This window comes from Oncorhynchus keta, chromosome 34 (assembly GCF_023373465.1).
Source record: "Oncorhynchus keta strain PuntledgeMale-10-30-2019 chromosome 34, Oket_V2, whole genome shotgun sequence".
NCBI lineage: Eukaryota > Metazoa > Chordata > Actinopteri > Salmoniformes > Salmonidae > Oncorhynchus > Oncorhynchus keta.
Genome location: NC_068454.1, coordinates 58,941,083 through 58,960,969, shown reverse-complemented (window position 1 = coordinate 58,960,969; position 19,887 = coordinate 58,941,083).

The following is a 19,887-nucleotide window of genomic DNA, read 5'->3' as shown; positions in this document are numbered from 1 at the left end:
TGTATATCTATTGTACCAGTCAAAAGTTTGGACACACCTACTCATTCCAGGGTTTTTCTTAATTTTCTAAAACTATTTTCTACATTGTAGAATAATAGTGAAGACATCAAAACTATGAAATAACACCTAAGGAATCATGTAGTAACCAAATAAGTGTTAAAAAAATCAAAATATATTTTATACTTGATGACAGCTTTGCACACTCTTGGCATTCTCTCAACCAGCTTCAGCAGTGGCATATATATATATATTTCATAAACTTGCTAGGTGGCTACTATTATTACAGAGAAACAACAATAACAAAATGAACACACACACACACACACACATATATATATATATAAGTTAAGTATAAGTATATATATATATATAAGTTTATGAAGTTGACTTCCCAACCTCATAACCAGCTACCAAGAAGCCTTCAGGCTATCAATTAATTTAGAGTCGCTAGCTTGTCTAACAATTTTAGCTGGCATGCCACCAATCAGGAGGATACAGACAGCTCAAGAGATATGCTTAGATATGCAGAAAAATAAACATACTTTAGACATAGAATGAAGCATAATGACTATGGTTCCAGCAAATTGCAGCAAAAAAATCCTCACATCCATTGTGCCCCCTCAGATTTTGGGGTTGCATGACACCCTTGCTCTGCAGAGAGTATTAACACACTCAAAGATACACACATGCACTCACACGTACAGAAAACAGAAACACAAACTCACTGACATGCTAAATTTCACACTTATCTTCACTCGTTCCTCTTTTCTTTTTTTAATTGAACCTTTATTTTACTTCTCCAGTGTGTGAAGAAACTAATTGAGTAAAAGAGATTCCCTTTCCGGTTTTCTCTAATCAGAGGTCGACCTGTCAGTCACACTGCATTTTGGGTACCTCCGGACCGGTGCCACTGCTCCATTCTCACATCTGTGTGCTGTAACATGATCTGCTGATCCCATTGGTTGACCTCTGGCCCCAAACCCCGGCTCAAGGAAGCCCCACTTCCTGCTGTGGGCACTGTGTGTGAGGTAGCAAAAGACACCAACCTTGTTTGACGCCATCTTTTCCCCTATGAGGGAGTTAGTGCACATCCTGCGAAATGCAAATCACCCCTCATTGTTCCTCACTATGCTCGCCACCTCAGTTTTGAGACGCCATTATAGCAGGTGGCTAAATCCTACCACGATTCCTGGAGCCAGTCAGCTGTTTGAGCTCCTATTAACGTATGGTGATAATCCCTAGAAAGCTGTGAACAGTCATGTATCGAGGTGCAGGGGCGCCGGGGAGACAACAGGGTCGCCCTGGGGGTCCAACAAAGTTGTTCCAGATCCCGCTGCTGCCACCAAAGACGCCCAAATGTAAAGTAATCCGGCCTGGATCTGGGCTGCGGAGGCCACTATCTGACAGTGATTGGCTCACACAGACAGGATGTGAGTGCACCACCTCAAACCTGTCTGCCCTACCTTTTTACCAACCTGAGTGCAGGGCACACCCAGTATTAATGTTCCTAAAAGTCAGTATAGAGTATATAGTGTCTTTAAGAAGTGCCTACTCTAGATAGCTCTGACTTTCTTTTTGCACAGGTTTTATTCCACTAAGACACTGGGTACACGGGAAAGAAGCAAAGAACAATGACTTATACTGTATGTCGGGTTGTCAGCGTTTTTATTTTAAACCTACCAGAAATGGCTTTGTTTTACCTCTGGTCCTTGCACAAATGTAATCATGTAATGGCATGAGGCCCGTTGATGTTTAGTTGGTTTGTCTTTCATAAGAAGTGAGATTGCATGCTAATCAAAAGAAAAGAGGCGCCATGGCCCATGGATCTGTCTTTTGTGGCAGTTCTTGTCCAGTTGTTGTCCGGAATCAATCTATCTAACCAGCAAACCAAATGAGCAACCAAATGAAGATTGCTGTACATTTTCATTGAGTTGTTGGTGATGGGGAATATGGGCGAATTGAGGAGAAACAAAGTTGACTTCACCTTCAGGGCATTTTCTGGATGCAGACCCCTTTCCTTACACTGACACAGATATGATGTGAAAGGATACATGGCTTGGTATCAGGGCTTTCCTGATATGCATCTCTCTTAGTCTGTCTCCAACTGAAAATCTCCACCCTACTGTACAGTATATCCTCCCTCTTGAAACACAACTCTTATCTGCTAACCCATAACACTAAGCAGAGAGTATACATCGTATCCGATTGTTTTATGTATGGGAACTTTTCCCACTGTATACGTCTAGGCCTAATGGTCATAACCACCATTCCCTCTGTGTCCTCTATTTTACAGAACTTTAAATCGTTTAGTTCCATCAGCATGACCTGGCTATTCATTTCTCTCGGCATGTGTACATAGTCCAGGCAGCCAGGCTCCAGAGCCCAGACCTGGTGGCATTCTGTCCGACCTTAGCATACCTCCACTCTGTACTTCTACTCTGACCTCTACTCCCGTCCCCTGCCCTCTCCTCCCAGTCACAACACCCTTTTTTTGTTTACATCTGCCGAGGAACACCATGCCTCCACGTTGTTTTGTTAAACACACGTAATCTCACCAAGAAAAAAGAGCGAGGGAGAGAAAAAGAGACAAAAAAAGGAGGGAGAAGAGGGTGAGAGTTCCCAGAGCCCTAAAGACGCCGGGAATTGTTGACGCTAGTGGCAAGGTTGTTTTGGCTCACCTGGATAGCGACTGGGGGTGGAGATCTGATTGATGGTTGGGGCTATGGCTGAGGCCTATCGAGATGCTAAGCTCTGTGTTGTGGGTCAGAGCCATCCTCTCACTGACTCATCTCTAGACGGCTCACTCTTTCAGCCCCATTGCTCGGCCGGGGAAAACAGTCACAAGGTGCTGGGAATCCAAATCGTGCGATGAGAAAGACAGGAATGTGCCATGTGTCATATTTTTGATCTTATTAAAGAACAATATTATTGTAAGAAGTGGAGAAAAAAAGGAGTCGAAGCATGGCAGAGGATGGAGGATAACATTCTCTGGAGGCCTAGGTATTTCCATTTGGCTCAGGGAGGCGTAGCCTCTGGGTGAACAACTGAATGTCTTTGTCCCCTTAAAACAATGCCAGACATGGCTGGGCCGAGCCAGAGGACATGCCATCGTAATGAAAAGTGTGTTGGAGTCGAGCGGCAGAAGTCATTCGGCCTGCAGCTCAGCACACAAACAACTGGAAGCAACACATTCAGGCGTTCGGCGAAAACAAACGGTGGAAACTTCAGGATATAAGTGTCCGTTTTGTAGGTCAACGGGATAGCTGAATAGCAAGTCAAAGCTAAGTGTCAATACGGCCAACTGCAATAATATTGAGAACCGTCAATGTGGGAGTGTTTGTTGGAACAGTCATGAAAATTAGGCCTTTTTGCTTTGATGGCCCCTCCCTCCATAGTTTATATTATCATAATGAAAGTGGATTTAATTAACCCTCACATTTTCTTAACCAACATAGCCAGCTGCTACCTACTGCAAATATTCTCATTTTCCATGCTTGTGATATCATTTTTCTTAAGTAGCAGCTTTTGTAAAAGAGGCCTTTCTCCGTCAAGGGAGGCTATATTGACTTTTGGTCGGAGGTTAGTACCTGTGGATTATACAGTCCAATGTGACTGACTTCTCCCTCAGTGGCACACAACAACCCCACATTTCGACTTAGTACCCTGCACCGAAGAGTGTTCAATTCAATAAACTATTTTTGGGAAATAACATAACTTTCCATATCTTCACTGCTCAGGATGTATTTATAGACTCGTGGGAAGGAACCTTGAAGGCCCGTGGGTGTATTTGTCTTCCTGCATTAGCTACCTTTGCCAACAGAGGGTCTGGGGAGCTCTACAACAGAGGATGAAACTGGACGGAGCTTGTGGGAAGTGGCAGACATCAAAGGTGTCTTGATCACAAAGGGGAAGGCAGCCAAGAACGCTGCCCATGGACATGAGGAGGGATCTGTCAAATACCTGGCTCTGGACGGATGTCGAGAAAGATCCTGGCGAATTCACTCACACGGGAGGGAAGCCTCATCTAGGCCTATATTAAGTCTACTGCGCTCCCTTCAGAAGTTCATAAAATTCTCCAATTTCACCTTGGTTCTTCTAATCTTCACCATCAATGAGTCCATATGGTGGAGGTTTTCGTGGCCCAGGCAAGACACTTCTACTCTATATACCCTTTGGCAACATGCTTAGCCAAAATAGATTCCATATGTAGCCTATACTGGTTTACAGTTGATACAGTATATGACCCTCTGTATACAATGTAACGACCATAGAAATAGACTGAATAAGACATCGTTCAAGTCAATGATGGCATAATGGGTGGACTGGCAGACATAGTGAGTGTACCCATAGGAGCAAAGCAGGAAGTAAAAGCAGGAGGTGTCCCCATCAAAGTGTGCTGTGATTTGTTGATTCAACTCAACTGACATTACAAAATTCCGTTCCATTGCATGAGCCACATAGGTTAACATAATTTGAGTTAACATTCTACATTACCATGAAAATGATTGCATCACAATACAAGGCAGCCAGTGCAAGTGTAGCCATAGACGGGATGGTTGCTAGCAACAAAACCGAGGCGTGCGCAACTATGGGACAAAACAGACTGGTTTGGCTTGGATTGTTGATCAAATGTAAGCTATATTTTGTCTCCACTGTTTATTGAAAACATACATTTGCACAATGACCACTTGTTGTCTCTCAAATACATATTTACAGTTGGTTAACAAGCTAGCAAATTTGAGCCATATTAGCATTGAAATTAAATCAGTCAAAACACATCAAAACAAGACATGGTATCAAAAACAAGATGAAATGAGCCACTTACGATTCCCCACGTGGCAGTTTCTTGTCCTTCTTGCTGGCAATCTGGCCATCCAGAATCACATTACTTCTCCATGGAAGCACGAACATCATTTTTCACGCCGGTCTATTCATTACATTACTATGGTAATGACTTCACCAAGCATTGGGTAAGATGCCTTGCTGACCGAGCCCACACTATCTGAGAACTCAAACAAGGCATCAACCACCTTGCCTTAGGAGACTCAATGACATGCATCAATGCTCCTCCTAGCTTTTTCTGTTCAAATTCACTCTCTACAGTACCTACAATGAAGTCGACACTGCTTGTCTGTCCGTGGAGCACCAGTTCCCACTCCAACCCAGCCCCCACCCTCATCCTCATCTCCTAGAGGAAGACGCCGGAAGGCGAACGTGCGATGGGGCGTCACTTACCACCTGTCCCGTGACAGAGGTGTTGAGGACAGCGAGTGGCTCTCTGACAGGCCCTATAGTCCCCACGCGGCCTAGGCGGTCTGGCTACCATTTGTCTGAGTCCTTCACCTGGAGACATGGTCCTCTAACTCTCCATTACCCTCCACCATTCCCTACCTGCAGTAACATGCTTGGGTCTACGCTTCCTTTCTGTGGCGGTTTGCTCTGTTGTTATTTCTTGGACAGTGGGATGGTCGGATGTGGCTACACAGAGGCCTTGTCAGCACTTACCTTGTCCCACAACATGGGACTAAGTGGACATGTCTTGTAGGGACAGGAGATGTGGAGATATGCGTTTGCAGCTCGACTCGACCTTTCTTTCATTCTAACACGGGTAGTTTTCTGAAACCATTGCGTATTGAGATGGTCAAAAGTACAGATTTAAGAGTGGCAGTATGCTTTAAAAGATTTGCAGTGAATAATTTAGTGCAGAGGCCAAAGTTCTTAATTTCAGCACTAATCTTTAACATTACGGAACTATTATAATTCTGACATACCTCCTTAGGCTCAGAACAAACATTTACTGTACATGGAGATCTCTCAGTGGAGGCCTGCAGGCATCTAGTCAACATGTGCAGGGGAAACAGCACTCAAAACACCAGAGTGGGTAACCAACATCAGTGCCAAAACATCAGTTACAACCTGACTAGTGTTTAAACGACGATGAAACCACAAAGGAGAGAAGACATGGTATAATGTCTGGGGGAAAGGATGTTGGCTTCTGGATTCATTCAACTATTTTATTCTATGAGGCAATGTTTGATAGACGCAGCCTTTTAATTCACAACATTCTATATTTACTGTGTTACCTGATCGTAATTTAATCGAGAAGTGCTTGATCGTTTGTAATGAGATTGCCGCTGTGGGGAAACTAATTCACGGATGCTGATCCTGTGTACTTCCTAAGGCCCAAAATGTGTTGAGAAGGAGAGAGGGCAATGAGTCTTGTTTACTCTGTGCTTGAGCAAATGCTGCACTTATGGGTAGCTGCTCAAAAGTAACCTTGTTCCCTGGCTAGCCTGTCAGTCAGAGGTGGCCTTAGTTTGGATCCCTGTGAGGTTTCAAAGAGCACAAACTCTCCCTGGTCCCCGACTGCTCAACCTAAATTACAATTGTCTGTAGTCCTCGCCCACGGCGATACCTGGAGGCTTTTCCCTGAATTAAATGTTGATTAGTCAGGCTCTTTTTAGATTGAGTTGCCCATATACCGCAGTGCTCTCCTATTGGAAACTTGAATCCCCCATAAGCAGCAGTATGTGGACCGTTCCAGAGCTTCCTTGAGGGGTGCGTGGTGCGGAATGACCCATATCGTGAACACAGAGTGGGAGGTATAAGCTGAGGGGAATAGGGGCCACATAGGCAGCCAGTGGCTCCACTCTTGTATAACCCCAGGCTATTCTAAAGTATAATGTCACACTTTCATTAAAAGAAGGAGCCTCCGTCCATTTTGTTTGCTTTCGATGCCATAGTCCAAAACACTGACACCTTTTATGTGACCATTACAGGCAACGTTGGCCAGAATAGGGCTGTTGACATAAAGAGACCCTTTAAAGTGCTAAAATGTACCAACCTCCCTGGTCCACTTGGTCTGACCACAGTCTGACCACTGGGGTTAATGGTACCAGACCATGTCACCATTTTATGTGGACTTTTCCTCATAGCGCTACCATTTCTGAAAAGCCTGGATTGATCATCTACCTAGACCTGAGCATGGATTTTTAGAGCCAGGTTTAAGTTAGGCATTGGTAAAGAACTGTTGGTCTCTTTATGACCTTAAAACAATGTCAAATAAGCTTGACCCTGTCTTGACCTTTGCCACGGATCTCCCAGTAACATGTTGTTGTCCAGGGAAGAGGTGCGGCCACGCTAATGCTATGGTCAGTGTCTGCTGTCATTTTATGGGAGATAGTTGGTCAGGCTTCACCCATGTCAACAATGGAGTTTGGCGGCCAGTAGGTATATTGTTTTCCTCCGTTAGCGCATCTACTTTCTTCCCAGATACATTCCCAATGTTTACCAGATGAATTGTCCGATTAAACATGTTACCCCGTACTGTTTGTATTTTTTTGTCATCGCAATAAGCTTTTGGAAATACTTTGATATAACCAACAGAGCTCAGAAATCCAGTGGCAATGTATAGCAATGGCAACAGGTGGTCACCCTTTTATTTATCTTAACATTTTGTTACATCACTGTGAGAGATCCAGATAAGCAATTACCCAAACTCGCCTAAAATTAAGGCAATCAGAGACACCTGGTTTACAAGTAGCCCATGTCTTTAGATATCAGAACAGGCCTAGTGTTCTGATACCACTAGTAACAGATGACCTCTTGTCTAATTATGCCACCCAAGCCTAAATTCTGTTTATCTCAGCCTGTCTGTTCATCCTTAACCCCTGTCTATCCTTATCTCTCCATGCTTTCTGTGTGTGTGTTAACAAGGCGGTTGCTATAAACAGGAAGAAGAGGCCTATTACAGTTTCCTCTCGTTTCTCCCAGGAAGAAACAATCCCTTATCAATGAGTAACACAAAACAGAACAGGCACGCTTGTGCGCGCACACGCACACACACACACACACACACACACACACACACACACACACACACACACACACACACACACACACACACACACACACACACACACACACACACACACACACACACACACACACACACACACACACACACACACACACACACACACACACACACACACAGGATATATGTCCAAGAGACAACTGTGGTCAACAACCCTTGCATAGTGGACCGGGCACCTACCCACCCACCTGGCCTGTGTACCAATTTGTATAAACTTTAGCCAACTCCTTTGTTGTTGTCATTCCAAACCTGTCTGAGGACCTGGCTTACCACCCATGACCATAATGCCATTTGCAACACTTGTCCCATATAGCCCATAGGTAACATACATCAATGCCAGCTCAGGTTCAGATTTAGTCTCAAGTATCCGTGTTTATTTAGTATCAGCGTTTACTACCTGTATGGCCCACTCTTCACTGTGTAAGGAGTTGGGAGTGGGACACTCTATAAGCTGGTAATTGTTAAATGCTCAAGATTTGATAGGAAAACAGTTCCAATTCTGACGCCAAAACTGTGGAAATCCAGTCCATTGATTCATGACTGGAAGAAAAATAACAGTAATACAGACAGGCCCCGCCCCTTGGCGAGCTCACTTCCTCCCTGCCATTCCCAATTTGTCGGTTACTGGAATAACACTTTCATTCAATCCCTGAATCTGGAATCAACAGAGTGAGTTGCCAAGCAATAACAGCAAATTCACTGAATGAATGTGAGTACCGGCAAGTGAACAAAGCACGTGAATCACTAGACAACGTTCCCACAACATTCTGAGGAAGGATATGATGGAGTTCCACTGTAACTCCTGCAGTAGTGTTGGGGAAGTTCATTTGACCTCACCGATGTGTTTTGCCGCCATTGAAATGGACTGCTTGTACTGGCATATTGACAGTGCAGTTGTCATTGACGTGGATATGAGTCATTGAGTATCGGCATTGAGTTGTTCACTATGTGCAAGATTATTGCATTCCTCACCAATCTCTTGCACACAAACACAAACCCACGGACAGAAGAAGTTTGAAGTTTGCAGCTGTGTCAGCTAGCGAGGTGAAAAAAATCTAGGAGAAAATGAGAGCGGGATGAAAAGAGATAAGGAAGAGCAAATGCTATGTACACGAGGGGGTCGTGTTTGTGTTGGACTGCCTCTTCTCTTCCTCCCCCTATCACCCCATCCTCCACACCCTGCTCCCCTGGGGCTTTACAGGCCAGGTTTGAAGTATCTGTTTGTGTGTGAGACTGCATTTCTGTGTGTATGTGTGTGTGTGTGTGTGTGTGCATGTGATTTTTTTTGTGTGTCTTTGCCATTTTGAAGTGTGTGTGGCTGTGTCTGCATGTGATCCTGTGTGTGTGTGTGTGCGTGTGCACCCAACAAGCTCTCATTAACGTCACATTTCGAAGGTCAAGTTTAGACATTCATTCCGAAGTTAAGGATTAGGGTTTGGGATAGGGTTAAACGAGTGCCTACCACTGGGATTGAACATGCAACCCTCTGAGCCAGAGCTCACAGATTGTACCCATTCGCCAAACCCAGAGTGGCGCAGCGGTCTAAGGGACTGCATCTCAGTGCTATAGGTGTCACTACAGACCCAGGTTTGATTCCAGGCTGTATCACAACCGGCCCTGATTGGGAGTCTCATAGGGCGGCGCAAAAGGCCGTCGTTGTAAATAATAATGTTCTTAACTGACTTGCCTAGTTAAATAAAGGTTAAATAAAAAACTCCCTAGATGGTCCGGGGGGGGGTCCGGTGGGGTCCGGGTGGGCCCAACCAGGGGGAGTAAGGCCCGCCCAATCAGATTGAGCAACAAAAAAAACATTGAAAGATTTTCATTGAATTCTCTCTATTTGTCAATGTTCCAAACGGGACATTATTTGTCTTTTGACCTAAACATGCGAACACTATCAGATAAAATTCATAGCAAGCAGTTTACTGGAATGACATTCACTCTCAAGGGATGGTTGGCCCAAAATAACTAACTTAAAGCCACATCCCCCAATAAGCTACAAATATGACTGCATTGAGGCATATGTCACTCTGCTTCTATGTCTATATGCACTATGCCACTGCCTACTTCATTTGTTCATTTAGAAAATACGACAGCTCATAATCCAGTGCCTTCTTCACCGTCAACAGCAAAATGTTCTCTCATCCTCATGGCAAAATGTGTAGAATAGCATGACATTAGCAATAAAACTGCTATGTTTTCTCCTTGACTCATGGTGAAATGTGTAGCATTGCAGGAAGTTAGCTGCACCCCCCCAAAAAAAATAAATAAAATAGAAATAGAATGAATATAACGGGCCCATTGAAGTAAATAATGGCATAATGGGCGCCCATTGCAAGTGTACCATTAGGAGAAAAGCAGGAAGTAAAAGCAGGAAGTGTACTCATCAATTATGTGCTGTGATTTGTTGATTCGGCTATTTCAGCCACTATTTCAAGCACACAGCCATGCAATCTCCATAGACAAACATTGTCAGTACAATGGTTTTACTGAAGAGCTCAGTGACTTTCTGTGTGGCACCGTCATAGGATGCCACCTTTCCAACAAGTCAGTTCGACACATTTCTGCTCTGCTGGAGCTGCCCCGGTCAACTGTAAGTGCGGTTATTGTGAAGTGGGAAGGCCTGAACCATGAAGGGAAATCTTAACGATTAACGGGAAATCTTAACGCTACAGCATATGATGATGACCTTCTACATGATTTTGTGCTTCCAACTTTGTGGCAACACTTTGGGAAAGGCCTTTTCCTGTTTCAGCATGACAATGCTGAACCCACGGACATGCACAAAGTGAAGTCCATACAGAAATTAAATGTCAAGATCGTTGTGACAAATATTGACTACCCGGCACAAAGCCCTGACCTCAACCCCATCGAACACCTTTGGGATGAATTGGAACACCGACTCTGAGCCAGGCCTATTCGCCCAACATCAGCACCCGACCTCACTAACGCTCTTGTGGCTGAAAGGAAGCAAGTCCCGGCAGCAATGTTCCAACAACTAGTGGAAAGTCTTCCCAGAATAGTGGAGGCTGTTATACCAGAAAAGGGGGGACCAACTCCATATTAATGCTTATGATTCTGGAATGGGATGTCAGACAAGCAGGTATCCACATACTTTTGGTCATATAGTGGATTTTCCGTTGCATGAGCCAAACATTACCATGGAAATGATTGCATCATACTACCAGGCAGCCATTGTGAGTGTCCCCATGACTTTACAGGTCAAATTGCCAGGGTTAGAGGTTCCAAGCCCATTCTATTCCTTCTATTTCTATGGGCCCAACCACCGACGAATGTATGGCTACGCTACTGGTGCGTGATCATAGATGTGTGTTGATGAGTAAGATGACTGATGGAGTGTGCTGCTCTGGCAGTTCCCCGAGGGCCTATGATGTGAGCAGGAAAAGTGAGCCATGTAGGCATCAAAGGGCTGTGGAGTCGTGCACTGCTCACCTCTTTAGATTAGCGTTTAGCTGTCTGAGCCTCTTTCTGTGCTCTCTCTGTCTCACTGACTTTATCCTGGCATTCAGCTATGGCGATGACGACAATGAGCCAGGGTATTTAGAGGAGGTGCTTGCGTATACCCCATATCACAAGCCTGGATATACAGGTATTATTGAGATAAGAATACTGTCGTATTCAGGACAAGTTCATTGCAATTCCTCCCCTCAGTCTCAGTACAGTAATAATCCACTTCTATCCATGTTAGCATGAATTCCAAACTCCACTTACATGCCTCTGTGTGTGCTGGTCACATGACAATGGCCATAGGAACAGGCAAGGTAGCACATACAGATCGGGGGCCAGGCTGATGTCTGTCTGGCCAGGTGTTTGGCCTGCATGACCTACGTTTGATGCCCTTCAGCCATTTAAGCCTGTGGCGTCACTCCCCAAACTCCTCCGCTGTGAATGACTGGCACAGGCATACCAGTAGGGTTAGTTTACACTAAGGGAGGAGGAGAAGCTTTGGCATGGAGTCAAGGTGAAATAAATCCAGACAGATAGTCTATCTTGAATGATTACAAAAAGTCAGCAGGTCTGTGGCACATTAAACCAAGACAGCTCACAACCTCACTCTGAAGCTGGACCTGAGCTAGCATGAATATGTGTGTGTGTGTGTGTGTGTGTGTGTGTGTGTGTGTGTGTGTGTGTGTTCCTATTTGTTCCTACTTACACCTCAGAAGAACACTACAGCAGTAGCCAGCGTAACAATTAGCTTAGATCTCAAATGAAATGACAATTTAAAAGTTCAAGGAACTAATATGTCAATATGAGAGTAACAGAAGCAAGACTGGCAAAGTGATATTCTGTGAGCAAAATAGAACATATTGTAACCAATGAGGCGATTCGATTAAGCTGCCCCAGGTTGAACCGGGGTAATGGCGTGTCAAGTGACCGGGCCACGCCGGTGAGGGAGTCGTGCACTGCTCAAATCGAACGCTAATTTGTGTTTTTTGGCTCCCAGAGCTGCTGAGGCATCACCCAAGTGGGTGCTACAGAGAGCTGAAGTGGAGAAGTCTTGTTTAATACCATACTATTCGAATCATTTAAACCAGTCGTAAGTATGTTTGTATATGCCTATCAACTCACAACAGTAATTGACAGTCTCGTGTGGAATCTAATCCCAAAATCATGAAATACTTCATTCATGTCAAAGTCAAAATATTACCCACACTCTAGATTAAACTGCTGAATATTTCAAAAGCCATGGTGGAGGAATAAGGTCATATCGAATGGCAGGTTGGATTTGCATCAGTCACCTATAAGAGACAGAGCTGGCTTGTCAATCATTTTGATCTGTCACCATGGAAACTACCACCAACACTTTATAGCCTGGTCCCAAATCTGTGTGTGTTGTATTTGCCAACTCCAATGGTCGTTATGCATGACAATGATCATAGGAGTTGGCTATATACCACAAAGAAGTCTGGGAACAGGCTAGGAAAGTTACTGTTTAGCACAGTAGACTGTGTTAGCCTCCCATTACACAAGTTATGGTTATTATTAGTAACAATATCCATAAAAATATACAACGAGTCACGATAGTTGATAGCATGATAACAACTATCTACGGTATGGTAGGCCGTCATTGTAAATAAGAATTTGTACTTAACTTACTTGCCTAGTTAGATAAAGCTGAAATAAAATAAAAATATGTTGGCCTTAAGCCAAGGACATGTAGAATACTACACAGATACAGACTAGAGCACAGCTAGACGTTCTACCATATGTTTCATACTATACTGTATATGAATGGTTCAGTACATGTGATATTCAGCTACTGTACAACCTTTCCAGCTTTTAATGTATTCTGTAGTGTAGGCTACTGTCCGAGTGTATACATACTCCTGGTTGCCAAAGGACCCTAAATGTGGTTCATTTAAATACATCATCATGAAGAGAGAGCTCTAATCTTGGCTGGCCTACTCTCCACACTAACATGCAATGTTCTCATGATGTAGTCTGCTGGCTAAGGCTCTCTCTCTCTCTCTCTCTTCTCCTTCCTTCCTTCCTTCCTTCCTTCCTTCCTTCCTTCCTTCCTTCCTTCCTTCCTTCCTTCCTTCCTACCTTCCTTCCTTCCTCCTCTCTCTCTCTCTCTCTTCTGATAACTTCACACAAACTAGTACACACTCTTTCTCCCTCTCTTTCTCTTTCTCTTTTCTCTTTTCTCTTTTCTCTCTTCTCTCTCTCTCTCTCTCTCTCTCTCTCTCTCTCTCTCTCTCTCTCTCTCTCTGTCTCTCTACCTCCTCCTTCTCTCTCTTTCTGATTACTTCAGACGAACAGCACAGAGGTCCCGAGCAGCTAGCCACTGCGCTGAGACCATCAGGTTCCTACATTAACACAATGGGTAGTAGGGTCATGGGATACAGTCATTAGATGAAACACACTGTATCAGGATTGCTTCAGTTGTCTAAACGTTGATATCACTGTCCAAGTAGACACATAACGCAAACTGAGATGAATTAGAAACTGGAATTGTTATGGAGCGTCACTTCAAAGGGATGCCTGTGTATTTGGGCGGGATTATCACTCGTGTCTTTGTTTCTCCCCATCCCCGCCCCTCTCCTTATGATCGCTGACGTGGAGAAACTTCACAATCGCCCACTTCTTCCTTCCATCCCCCCCAAAAAACGTGGACAATTGTTATTTGTTTCGCTCGTCTTTCCTGATGATGTTATTTTATTGTGCGTTTCAGAGTCAAACAAAGGCTTATTGAGCGGAGGCTTCATGAGTGCATTCTCTTGTACTATCTTAGAAGATGTCTGTTACAAATGCCAATGTCCACAACCACCCATAGAGGAGGAATGGTCTATGCTGTGTGCGCTCCCAACAGAGAGTCAGTCTGGTGCGGAGCTTGACCCTAAACTACCCTTTGGGTCCACTTCTATATCCATCCATACCATAACCTCATCATAATTCACTCAATAGTCTCTCTTATAGTACAACTCAATAGTAACCTTGAAACAGCCTATTTCAAACAGATTCTCTAGATTCTACGACGATTGCAGTCTACCACAGAGATTTGCCTGTTTTGCACTGGAGAGGCTGATAGCGGTGAACCAATCCCTTCTTGCATCGTTCCTTTGGTGGTTAAACAGAATGTGTCTTGGTTTAGCTACTGATAACACACACACTGGGGCCGGTGTACACCGCTTGGTATTGTTTCACACGAGTCCTGCTTAGCCTGTCTGTATGGGTCTGTAGTCAGGTCTCTTACTCAGCCCACTGTTGTTCTAACACAGTTCACTGATAGTCTGGTTAGAGCTCTGCTCTGGTGTAAACAGGGCTAGTGACTCACGCCCTTTGTGTCCAGTCAGATCAAGTGTGGCCGCAACTCAACCAGGAAGAAAGATGTGCCTTATATATTCATTTCAGTTCACTTTTCGCATACCTTTTCAGAGTCGGTCAGGCATGCACAACACCACATGTTAAGCCTAACTCTCTCTCTCTCTCTCTCTCTCTCTCTCGTCCTTTTTCTCTGTTATACATTTACATGCATTTCTACTGTGCTTTCTCAATGGCTCATTATGCACTTTCTAACATCATTTTCCTACTATCTCTCTTTTGGCCTGTGTGTTTTCCCTTTCTCTCTGTAATCGGGTTTATATTTACAATTGACTCAGTTAAAGGCTCAGTTTATTTTCTTATTTGACAGTCCTTCTAAACTCCCATTCACTTGTACTTTCTCCTTGGTGCAAATTCCATTTCCCCCAACTCCTTTGGTGGTCTTTATTTATCTCCTGCTTGTGCTTGCCCCAATCTCCCTACACCGGCCCTGTGGTTTTGGGTCCAGAATGAGTGTTTGTGGTCAGGCTCACCTCAGTCAGCCATAGAACAGCAGGAGTCCAGTTTCCGCAACCCTGCGGTAGCAGCTAGTTAATCCTGTCATCACGTTTACACCGACACACATCCGCCGCCTGGGGTTAGCAGCCCTTAGTCATGGGAAAAGATGAATCATCTGATCGTTAGAATAATAAACGGCGTGTTAGAATTGTTAGAATCAACTCAAGCTCCCTCCACAAGCTCCGAATGGTTCAAAGCTCTGCAGCCTGACTCACCCACTCTAAGTCCTGGCAGCACATCACCTCTGCCCTCAGGGAACTCCATTGGCTCCCGGTCTCCCAGCGAATTGAATACAAGATCCTCTTTTTAACCAACTTGTCTCCCTTACCTCTCAGACCTTCTTCTCCCCTATCACTACATTCCACCACAGCAGGACACCTTGTCACCCCCAGGTCGTAGCTCCAGAGCCGATGTGACAGGGGCTTCTCCAGGGCTGCTCCAAGTCTTTCAGTCTAGCCGTACCCCCACCCCCACAAACACGTACAAGCAAAGCAATAAATTATTAGGGGGAAAAAAGTGCTCACTTGAACCAAAAAAAGATTCCTCGAACCCTTTTGGTTCCAGGTAAACTCCTTTTGGTTCCAGGTAAACTCCTTTTGGTTCCAGGTTGAACAGTGGGTTCTACATGGAACCCAAAAGAGCTCTATCTGTAACCAAAAGGGGTTCTTCAAAGGGTTCTCCTATGGGGACAGCCGCAGAAACCTTTTGGAGCCCTTTTTTCTAAGCGTGAACACTACAAAGACACTCCACCATACTGTGCACCACCTAACACAAACCCTTACATTTACATTTACATTTAAGTCTACCCCTTACCCTAAACCAGGTTTGTATCCTAACCCTTACCCTACCCCTTACCCTAAACCAGGTTCGTATCCTAACCCTTTCCCTACCCCTTACCCTAAACCGGGTTCGTATTCAAACCCCAACCTTACCCCTTACCCTAAACCGGGTTCGTATTCAAACCCCAACCTTACCCCTTACCCTAAACCGGGTTCGTATTCAAACCCCAACCTTACCCCTTACCCTAAACCGGGTTCGTATTCAAACCCCAACCTTACCCCTTACCCTAAACCGGGTTCGTATTCAAACCCCAACCTTACCCCTTACCCTAAACCGGGTTCGTATTCAAACCCCAACCTTACCCCTTACCCTAAACCGGGTTCGTATTCAAACCCCAACCTTACCCTCCCCATACACTCTCTTTGTTCATGTTTTTTTTTTTAGTGCGATGTTGTTTTGTTTGGATTCCTGTTTCATGTTTCATTTCTACAATTGTAAAGCGACTTTGGGTCCATGAAAAGCACCATATAAGTCCCATGTATTATTATTATTACATGTTACACATTTTTAATACTGGTATATCGTTTCACCAAACACATTTTACAGAACATGATTTTGTGGTTACATTGTTTCAACATGAACATTCTGGTTCTGGTAGGCTGGAGACGAGGGCTACAAGAGAATGGCCATAACCTAGTCTCAACAAGTCAGACCATTGCTTCTGAAATACAAACTACAACTATGTGAAAGACTGGAAATTGAGACTTGTCATAACCCAGATGGTGTCTATTCTCTCCCTGAGCTCCACAGGTTCCAGGCTCAGGCTGCACCTCACGGTGTCTTCCCCCAGTGAGAGAGAGAGGGGTTGGGTTGGGCAGGGCAGGAGCTCTGCTGCAGAGCCTGCAGGGTCCTGGATGTTCTAATGCAATATTCAAACGTTGCCTTGGTCTGATGCTGCAGTGCCCTGCTGGCTGTCGTAAACCTGTCTGCTCTCATATCCGTCCATATTGACTCACACATCCTCAGCTCTGCTCGGGGCGTTGTGGAAAGAACTATGACACGTGCAAATATGGAGATGTGTGTGGTGTGCACAAATACACACTGAGTGTACAAAATATTAGGAACACCTGCTCATTCCCTGACTGACTGACCAGGTGACTCCAGGTGACAGCTATGATCCCTTATTGATGTCACCTGTTAAAGTCACTCCAATAAGTGTAGATGTAGCGGAGGAGACAGGTTAAAGAAAGCCTTGAGACAATTGAGACATGGATTGTGTATGTGTGTCGTTCAAGACAATATATTTAAGTGCCTTTGAACGGGGTATGGTAGTAGGTGCCAGGCGCAACCCGTTTGAGTGTGTCAAGAACTGCAGCCCTCTGGGTTTTTCACAGTTCCCCATGTGTATCAAGAATGGTCCACCACCAAAAAGGACATCTCGCCAACTTGACACAACTATGGGAAGCATTGGAGTCCACATGGGCCAGCATCCCTGTGGTTCGCTTTCAACACCTTGTAGAGTCCATGCCCCTGACAAATTGAGTCTGTTCTGATGGCGAAAGGGGGTACAACTCAAAATAAGGAAGGTGTTCCTAATGTATTGTACACTCAGTGTATGTGTGTGTGTTCTTGAGATTGTGAGAGACTTTCTAATTGGTGATGTCAGAGGCTCATGTTTCCTGAAAACAATGTCCAGAGGAGTGATGAAATACAGCTCATATATGACCTGGGAGCAGGCACGACTGAGGTAAGCTGTCTCCCCCTCATCCTTGGCCTAGAGGATGAAGTCATAACTCCAGCAGATGTTCCTCAGCGAGCCCATCATGACAACAAGGGGGTCAACGAGGCCCTCTAGTGGATATTAGTCAAATTCAACATCTCAACATCAAGTTGGCTTGAAAACCTTCCGCATAGAGATCACTGAGAAATATTCCCTATTTTATACTCCAAATCCTTGGGGGCAGAAAGAATACACACCTATATATCCCAAGATTTAGAGTGATAGTCCAATACTTTCAAGTGCCAACTTACATGGAATAGAATGTGAGGCATACAGGGCTACAATGGCTCTCAGCACTTCTTAGCCTAAACTTCAAAGCCTAAGCTCCCTCCCTCATCTCTGTAGGGATACCAGATGTGGCCTTATAGCAGAATCGCTGAGCGAGCACACCTCTCACGGTACTGAGGAAAGAGTTATGGGTTACCCCCGTAGGCAGACGTCTGCCTGGAGCATAAACTGAACAGAGGAACACACTGGGAACCGCTGCTTTACGGTATCCATATTAGGAACTTCCTCAAATTTCAGACCAAACTCCATCAGTTCTCAGACCAAATGTCCTTCCTAATATGGATGCCGTACAGGTCTGACTGACAAAACACAGCCTTGGTTCAGCAATCACAATGGATTTGATTAAAACGTGAGAAAAGTGCCACAAAAAGGCCTTGCAATATTTCATTTTCAGTCAGGCCACACATCTGAAACTTGTTTGCACAGTTAAGATATACAGCACGCTTAAATGGTTTTCCTCAGCAAATTGAGTCCCCAACTGTTACGTCCTTGGTTTTTGAGTTTTTGAGAATGAGCTGTAAATGTACACTACGGGTCAAATGTTTTAGAACACCTACTCATTCAAGGGTTTTTCTATATTTTTACTATGTTCTACATTGTAGAATAATAGTAAAGACATCAAAATTATGACCTAACACATATGGGATCATGTAGTAACCAAAAAAAGTGTTTAACAAATCAAAATACATTTTATATTTGAGATTCTTCAAATAGCCACCCTTTCCCCTGATGACAGTATTGCACACTCTTGGCATTCTCTCAACCAGCTTCACGAGGAATGCTTTTCCAACAGTCTTTAAGGAGTTCCCACATATGCTGAGCACTTGGCTGCTTTTCCTTCACTCTGCGGTCCGACTCATCCCAAACCGCCTTGAAATCGAAATAAATCACAGACAAAATCACCAACAAAGCACACCCACACCATAACACCTTCTCTTCCATGCTTTACGGTGGGAATATACACATGCGGAGATCATCCGTTCACCCACACCGCGTTTCACAAAGACACGGCAGTTGGAACCAAACATTTCCAATTTGGACTCCAGACCAAAGGACAAATTTCCACAGGTCTAATGTTCATTGCTCCTGTTTCTTGGCCCAAGCAAGTCTCTTCTTATTATTGGTGTCCTTTAGTAGTGGTTTCTTTGCAGCAATTCGAGCATGAAGGCCTGATTCACACAGTCTCCTCTGAACAGTTTACGTTGAGATGTGTCTGTTACTTGAACTCTGTGAAGCATTTATTTGGGCTGCAATTTCTGAGGCTGGTAACTCTAATGAATATCCTCCTCTGCAGCAGAGGTAACTCTGGGTCTTCCATTCCTGTGGCGGTCCTCATGAGAGCCAGTTTCATCATAGCGCTTGATTGTTTTTGCGATTGCACTTGAAGTAACGTTCAATGTTCTTGAAATGTTCTGCATTGACTGACCTTCATGTCTTGAAGTAGTGATGCACTATCGTCTCTCTTTGCTTATTTGAGCTGTTCTTGCCATAATATGGACTTGGTCTTTTACCAAATACCACTCCTACCTTGTCACCACACAACTAATTGGCTCAAATGCATTAAGAAGGAAAGAAATTCCACAAATTAACTGTTAAGAAGGAACACCTGTTAATTGAAATGCATTCCAGGTGACTACCTCATGAAGCTGGTTGAGAGAATGCCAAGTGTTTGCAATGCTGTCATCAAGGCAAAGGGTGGCTATTTGAAGAATCTCAAATATAAAATGTATTCTGATTTGTTTAACACTTTTTTGTTACTACATGATTCCATATGTGTTATTTCATAGTTTTGATGTATTCACTATTATTCTACAATGAA